We start from the raw sequence: 8,813 nt of genomic DNA, 5'->3' as shown, positions 1-8,813 counted from the left end.
ATCTATCAAAGCCATAGCCCTTACTACTTCCCCCCCGCAAGTTAAGGAAACTGGTAGTAGAAGCCTGTGATCTTTATAATTAGGAGTAGAGGACAAAATAGAAACACCCAAGGCCTGTCCTCTAGAGAGACTTAGGTGCGAGCGTTTCCCGGGCGGTTAGAACAGTTCGAGAGTAAATGACCCTTAGCTCCACAATACATACACAAACCCTCTCTTCTCCTGTACTGTTTTTCCTCCTCAGAGAGGCGGGTATACCCTATCTGCATAGGTTCAGGAAGCAAAGATACCGTGGAGTCAGGACTTGGAAAAGCGGGAGCTAACCTAAAAGAAGGTCTCCAGTTCCTCTCTCGAGTGTTCTGTCTCTCTCTTAAACGTTCATCTATACGAGAGATGAACGAAATTAAATCCTCTAAATTCTCAGGGAGTTCTCTGGTAGCAACCTCATCAAGGATTACTTCAGATAAGCCATTCAAAAATACATCCATATACGCCTGCTCATTCCACTTGACCTCTGACGCCAGAGACCTGAACTCTAGTGCATAATCCACCAGTGTTTGGTTCTCCTGTCTCAGACGCAACAGTAATCTGGCTGCATTAACCTTTCTACCTGGAGGGTCAAATGTTCTTCTAAAAGCAGCTACAAAGGCGTTATAGTTATAAACTAATGGGTTATCGTTCTCCCATAATGGGTTGGCCCATCTCAGAGCTTTCTCAATAAGTAGGGTGATAATAAATCCTACCTTTGCCCTATCTGTAGGATAAGAGCGAGGTTGCAATTCAAAGTGGATACTAATTTGGTTTAAGAAACCACGACACTTCTCAGGAGACCCACCATAGCGTACTGGGGGGGTAATGCGAGAAGAAGCACCCACTGTGGCTACCTCTAGACCTGAACCGACAGGAGAAACAGGGGTATTACGTATCTCCTCTGGTGGGTTATTGGCACGAGATAATAGAGCCTGTAGCGCAAGCGCCATCTGATCCATTCTGTGATCCATGGCTTCAAACCTAGGATCAGGAGAAGCCAGCTGACTGTTTGTACTTGCAGGATCCATGTGCCCTGTCGTAATGTCAGGATCGGGACAGGGATCCAACACGCAGAGTACAAACAGTAGCCAGATACGTATACCGGACCTTAGAATGGCCGGACTAACGTAAGTAGTACAGTATAGAATGGTCAAAGACAAGCCGAGGTCGAGGGTAACAGAAGACAGGTAAGCGAGAGACAAGCCGAATCAAGGGTAACAGAGATAAGCAGAGTAAGGTAAACAAGCCGGGTCAAAACCAAAAGGGATAATAGAATACACAAGCACTGAGTGACTAGAACAAGCTAGAACCACGACAGGGCAATGAGCTAATGAAAGAAGCTCTGTTAAATACCCTGTTCAGAGCAGTAACCACGCCTCCAAGGCGTCCTGATTGGTCCTGCAGCAATTAAATGACAGGTCGTTCCGGAGGAGTGTCCTGATGACAACTTCCTGCCTAGATGCTGTAAAAGGCAGTCACTCCCTCGCGGCCGGCCTTGCATGACCGGATAGACCGTGGGGAAGGGAGCCATCAGGCCGTCTGGATGGAGGAACAGCTAAGTCTCTACCTCTTTCGGAGGTAGAGACCACAGGTACCCTGACAGGGGCATTCCTGACTCAGTAGACCCAACGGAACTACCACACTACATCAGGCGGCTCACTGCTTCACATCATGCCGCACTCTCAAGCGAAGAAGCTCACACTCGCAAGTGTCTTCCGTATCCCGATGCCACGGCGAGCACCATCAGGAGCCCAGCAGGATGTTATAATCCGTTGCCACTCGACAGCCGACAAGATCCAAATAATGACAGCAGTCCGTGACAAAACCCCGCTCAACTTTGAAGCAGCACAACTCACATTCTACCAGGACGTCACCTGTACCACCATGCTCTGGTGCCGATCGATGGGACCCGTGACTACCCAACTACGCAAAGTGGGTATTGAATATCGATGGGCTCTGCCGCGCACCCTGCTAATCATCAAAGACGGGTGCACAAAGAGACTTTCCACACTTAAGGACGCAACCGACTACTTACAGACCATAGGACTCCCCGCAACAGACGCGGAAACATCGACCACCTCTAGCTCACACGTCTGGGACCCTATGAGAATGGTGCCCTTTACACCGAGAAGTAACGAACACCCAACGGCTCCAACCTGAACGAACTATGCTCGCCAAATAGAAGCTGCTCTACCACCTTAAGTTTTAAACACACAGCTTACTAATTATAGACTCAGCGCTTTTGTACTGTTATGCTATGCCTTGTTAGGTGTTAGTTGAATACATGTTTTGACCCAGAAAGTTAATTGTGACCTACTCCACGACACATAAGCGGCAATCGCATATCGACACACTCCTAGGCTCCTCACACGAGAACACTGGAGCAACTCTAGGGACACACTCCATACACTGACAGGTAGGGAGACCCCCGAGTTGACGCCCCCACACACTAGATGATCCCAATCGAGAACAACCTTAAACAGATGACATAGACGCAGACACTCAACTTCTACCCAATCGACAACCACGTAAATCCTTCACTATGCTGGACAGCAGAGGACCGACAGCCCGGCTGGGCACACGACAAATAGATAGTACACACTCATCACCTCCCAGCACACAACCAAACAATTACACACATTAGACTTGTTAATTAAAAAAAAGAGGCCAACAACTCACAGAGATAATTGGAAAATGTAATGTGATATCCTTACACAGTATGATTTTTATTGTCTCCCCCTCTCTATTCTGTACCCGATTACTTTTATGCCTCAATAAAAGAAAGATTGACAAAAAAAATGAAGGGAGGGGGAACAAGAAGAAGGGGACAAGTGAGGGAAAATGGGAAAAAAGGGGAACAAGTGAGGAGTGGGAATTAAGAAAAGGGGTACAAGTGAGGGAAGGGGAAAGAAGAGGGGGAAAGCAAATTGTAGGAATGAAGAAGAGGGGAACAGCTAATTGTAGGAAAGAAAGAAAAGGGGTACAAATGAGGGAAGGGGGAAAGAAGAGGGGAACAGGTGAGGGATAAAGGGAAAGAAAAAGTGAACAAATGAAGGAAGGGGGAACGAGAAGTGGATAACAAGTGCAGACAAAAACAGTTATGAGAAGAGGGGCATGAGGGACATAATTGTGAAATGGGGTATAGGAACACATGTGAGGGAGAAATAAATGAATAGAAATGGATGAAGAAAGATAAAAGGGGCGGATGGTTATTGGAAACACAGTACACAAACACACCTACACATGAACACTAAATATCTACATATACACAGTTTACCCACACTTCACGCAAATATGCTCCTGCATGGACAAACTGGCACTCTATAAAAAAAAAACACATTACTAAATTCACACACTAACACTCTACACAAGCACACCCTTCATTTGCATACAGTCACTAACACTTCACACCAATATATACCTACATACACAAGGCCATATAGCCACATACTCTGAACCAGTCATATTCCACTGTCCACCCAGTCAGATAGTCCCATCTCACCCCCCAGTCACACTCACTCACCATGTCACATTCACATACTTGGCCCTAACCACCTTGCACTTATTGCCATCCAGCCAGGACCGGACTGAGAAAAAAATTTGTCCCGGGCATTTTTCAATCACATCGGCCATCCTTGGAAGGGGGCGGGGCCAGAGAGGGTGTGTTTTGTCATCACTAATGACAAGCACACCTCCTCTCAAAGTGAGCATGTTGGTTCAATGCACAAAGCCCTGCTAAAGAGCTCTAGCATGAGAAAAAGGCCCTGTATTTGTTCTGCACAAAGCAAGCAAATTTAATAACATGCTTGCACTGTGTTTGCTTTTAACTTGTCTCTGGTGTCTCTATAAATGGATACCAGAGGACAAAAGGGCCAGGAAAGCGTAACATCATGCATGCGTTTGGAGCCTGCTTGTGGGATTGCGTGTGTGTAGAGTGAGCTGATTGTGGTGTGGTATTGTGTAAATAGGTTGATTTCATTTGTGTGTGTGGTGTAATATGTGTGGCTAGAAGCTGTAGAGAGTATGTGTGTATAGGGTGCATAGTGTGTATAGGGTATGTAGCAAGAGTGTGCATTCGGGCTGTAGTGTGTGTAGGGGTTGTAGAGAGTGTGTGTTTAGAGAATGTAGTATGTGTTTGCTTACAAGGAATGTAGTGTGTACATAGGGGATCCATGTGTGAGGGGCGCAGTGTGTGAGTGTGCTGTTAGTGTGAGTGTGCTGTGTGTGTGTGGTGTGTGTGTGTGTGTGTGTGTGTGTGTGTGTGTGTGTGTGTGTGTGTGTGTGTGAGGGTACTGTTAGTGTCTGAGGGTGCTGTATGTGTGAGGGTGCTGTTAGTGTGAGTGTGCTGTGTGTGTGTGTGTGTGTGTGGGTGAGGGTGCTGTATCTGAAGGTTCTGTGTGTGTGAGTGTGCTGTTACTGTGAGTGTGTTGTGTGTGTGTGTAAGTGCTGTGTGTGTGCTGTTAGTGTGTGTGTCTGTGTGCTGTGTGTGTGTTGTTAGTATAAGTGTGCTGTTAGTGTGTGTGTTGTGTGTGTGAGTGTGCTGTTAGTGTGAGTGTGCTGTTAGTGTGTGTGTGCTGTGTGTGTGAGTGTGCTGTTAGTGTGAGTGTGCTGTTAGTGTGTGTGTGTTGTGTGTGTGTGAGAGTCCTGTTAATGTGAGTGTGCTGTGTGTGTCTGATGGTGCTGTGTGTATGAGTGTGCTGTTAGTGAAAGTGTGCTGTGTGTGTGTGAGTGTGCTCTGTGTGTGTGCTGTTAGTGTGTGTGTGCGGTGTGTGTGCTATTAGTGTGCTGTTAGTGTGAGAGTGCTGTTAGTGTGTGTGTGTGTGTGTGTGTGTGTGTGTGTCTGAGGGTGCTGTGTGTGTGTGAGGGTGCTGTGTCTGATGGTGCTGTGTGTTTGAGTGTGCTGTTAGTGTGAGTGTGGTGTGGTGTGGTGTGTGTGTGTGTGTGTGTGTGTGTGTGTGTGTGTGTGTGCTATTAGTGTGTGTGTGTATGTGTGTGTGCTGTTAGTGTGAGTGTGCTGTTTGTGTGTGAGTGCTGTGTGTGTCTGATTGTGTTGTGTGTGTGTGAGGGTGCTGTGTCTGATGGTTCTGTGTGTGTGAGTGTGCTGTTAGTGTAAGTGTGCTGTGTTTGTGTATGTGTGTGTGCTGTGTGTGTGCTGTTAGTGTGAGTGTGCTGTTAGTATGTGTGTGCTTGAGTGTGCTGTTAGTGTGTGTGTGTGTGTGCTGTGTGTGTGAATATGTCTGGAGTGATTGTGTGTGGGGGCAAAATTTAAATATTTTAAATATGTATTTTTTTATTAAAAAAAGCTAAACTTTATATCCCCCCTCCCTTCTTACCTTAGCCTGGGAGGAGGGGCGGAGCTTCCATGGATGCTGCCATGGAGGGGGGCCATGCTGCCATGGAGGGGAGCAGTGCTTTAGTCCCTGGTGGTTCTAGTGGTGAGTGAACTCTACCCTGCATTTCCAGGGGTAGAGTTCACTGTCGCAAACTCTGAGCGTTGCACGAGAGAAACCCAGCGGAGCTGCAGGGTAGAGCTACACCTTGTCCTTCTCTCCCTCGCTCCCCAGCCAGCGGCAGCATGTCAGTGCCTGTGGGCAAGTGAGGGAGATCTTTGATCTCCCCATCAGCCCATGAAGGCACACAGCAGGGCTGGCGCTCGGATAGCGCTAGCTCTGCATGGGCCATCCGGGGAGATCCTGTGATCTACCCTGCCGGCCTCGGCCCATGGCCATCACGGACCAATGGGGATTTGCCCAGTTTGCCCGATGGTCAGTCCGGACCTGCATCCAGCCAACACCTAGTCATTATTACCATACGCCATAATCCAAACTACTCGCATTCATCCATCCAGTCACATACCCCTAAACTAGTAACATTCATCCATCCAGTCAAATACACCAAACTAATATATGACGGGCTCTGGCGCATTGAGGAAACTGGCCTTGGGGCAGCAGAGAGGGTAAATGTGGCCCTGGCTATAATGCCTCAGGTATTTTTAGAGCTTTTATGGGAAGCTCCCACCCTATCTGAGTTGAATGCTCTCCCCAGCCGTTCCCACCGCCTATACCTCCGATCCAGTACCAGCACTTTATTTTGTATACCGCATTACAAAACGAAAATAGCATGATTCTCATTTTCCTACAGAGCACCGGCAGTATGGAGCAACCTCCCGGATACAATTACATAGTTACATAGTTACATAGCTGAAAAGACACTTGCGTCCATCAAGTTCAGCCTTCCTCACATTTGTTTTTTGCTGTTGATCCAAGAGAACGCTAAAAAAAAAACAGTTTGAAGAACTTCCAATTTTGCAACAAACTAGGAAAGAATCCTTCTTGACCCCAGAATGGCAGTCAGATTTATCCTTGGATCAAGCAGCTATTACCCTACATTGAAAAATTATATCTTTGAATATTCTGTTTTTTAAAGTATGCATCTAGTAGCTGTTTGAACATCTGTATGAACAATCTTCCTCCACACTAAAATCCTTTAAGAGATCCCTGTCAACAGCTGTAATCATGGTTGATTATATTTCTTACCTATATGTGTTAAATGTATATGTGTATTTTAATATTGATTTGTATTTTTAATTACATTGTTCTCTATTGTAACAATGCAAAGTTTGTGGTCCCGTGACATACTTGAAAACCCGAGAGATCTCAATGCATCCTTCCTGGTAAATATTTTATAAATGAATACATTTTCTGTTGAATGAGTTAACCACAGCTCAGCACAAACAATCAAACGTTAATCAATTGTGGCTGGTATTTTAAACACACTCTTGTGCAGATATCTTCTGGTCCGTTTACAAATATCAAACAAAACAATGTAAAACAAAAACTGGTTTATTTTAAAGGAAGTTTAATAATATGGTAATAATTTGAATATTATCCAGTAAATTGTACTGTAAAAATTGTTGGAATATTAATTTACCTCAGATACTTTGCAAATTTCTACTTGAATTATAGTGAGGTAGACAGTTACATGTGAATCCAAAGACAGCACAGCAAATGATTTCATAATATTTAACCCTTTGAGTGCCAGAGATCTGCCCAAAGCATTCCTTTGCAATGCACTGGGCACACCCCTGGTACTTAAAAGACTAGGAAAAATGTAACATTATGAAATGCAACATTTGAGTTATGGTTTACCCTGTACAGCTCAAATATAAACGTTTTAAAAGAAAAATACCACGAGTTTGTGAGTGCATACAATATGTCGTTCTTGTATATTAACCCCCTGTTGCTGGGGCAGAGTAACGTTTTGGATCACAAAGGGTTTGATGCAGAATGCAGTTGTTCATTTGCATTTGTCCTAAGAAGAGTCTTTTTTTTTTTTTAATTAAATAAACAAATATTTACATCCTTTTTTTTCATGAACAACAGTGCATTACAAGAAAATGTGCATTTTTTTTTTTTTTTAATCATTGCCCTTGGCCGTTACTGCCCTAATTATTTATATTCTAAGGCCAGTTTATCGTTATATATTTGTGATACCAGATAGCAGTCATTCAAATTTACAAAAAAAAACTGAAATAGCAATTGTGTAAAATAATCCAATGTTCGGCATGCTCGGAAGTGCACAATAATTCGATTTTTTTTTTTATGTATTTCTTTTCAGAGGGGTGTAAAAACAAAAATATTAATATATATATATAAATACATGTTAACTTTGAGTGCCAGATAAGGGAAGTAATGCTTTGATTGCATCATTTTTTTGGGGGGGCCTCTTCTATTTTAATCTGACAATTCAGCATTTTTTGAACAGATTTTAACAGGACCAAAATTATTGTAATATTTTATCATAAATGACCTTGCTTAGATTTACTAATTTTAGGCTTGTTTTTAATACACTTTCTAAATGATTCAATACTGATAGACATACTTTTAAAAAGATTTTTAGCTACAGAAGCCACTATTGAAGTCTATGAATTTATGATCTCATTTGACAAGTTTTTCTAAGAGCACTGAATCAATTTCAAAGAGTATTAAATAGAGGCCTTGTGAGTAAGTAAATCTCTCTCTCTCTGTCTGTCTGTGTGTCTGTCTGTTTGTCTCTGTCTCTCTGTCTCTGTATTCTATGATCCTCATCTGATAATGATTATTATTCTGTTTAGAAAATTAGAAAATTACCTTCTGTTTTAAATTATTGCAGTGGAGGGGGTAAAAGATAAAGATTTAAGGGGTTATTCAATAAACAGTGCGATGTGCTGCATGGGGAACCAACTTGATACATTTAAGCTAAAACAGATTTGTGAAAATATCTGAACGAGAGAATATATATCAGTTTTTTAAGTCGGTTATCAATGTACCACAACTGAAGATTCCACATGGTCTGTTATTAGAACCCTGGGGTCTATACACTAGACACAAAATGTAGGCCTTAGTAGCAACTCTAAAATACATAACCCCATCTTTGCTAAATTGGAGATTGTATACATTTTGGAAACTGATTTTCAGTTTGTCTCAATTTACTGTTTGGCGAACAGATTTCTAGGTTCAGGAGGGTTACAAAAGATCTGAAAAACGCAAGCTAAAATAGCCAAGCCCCCGTCCCCCCTGGATTTTTTTATATCCTGAGGGAGGTGTATTTACTAAACAGTCAGTTAGATTTGAACTACCCTGCAAAATGCAGGCCAAACCAGTTAATTTGAGAAGAACTGAATCTGAGCTTTTTTCCATCTCTGCTAGTTTAGCCTACGTTTGATAGTTATTTCTCCAGCCACCACAACGTGTTATGTAGTTGATAGAATCCTGACAATTTAATTCACTAAGCTCCAAATAATAGCA

This window comes from Pelobates fuscus, chromosome 4 (assembly GCF_036172605.1).
Source record: "Pelobates fuscus isolate aPelFus1 chromosome 4, aPelFus1.pri, whole genome shotgun sequence".
NCBI classification, from domain to species: domain Eukaryota; kingdom Metazoa; phylum Chordata; class Amphibia; order Anura; family Pelobatidae; genus Pelobates; species Pelobates fuscus.
This window is presented reverse-complemented; position numbering follows the sequence as displayed.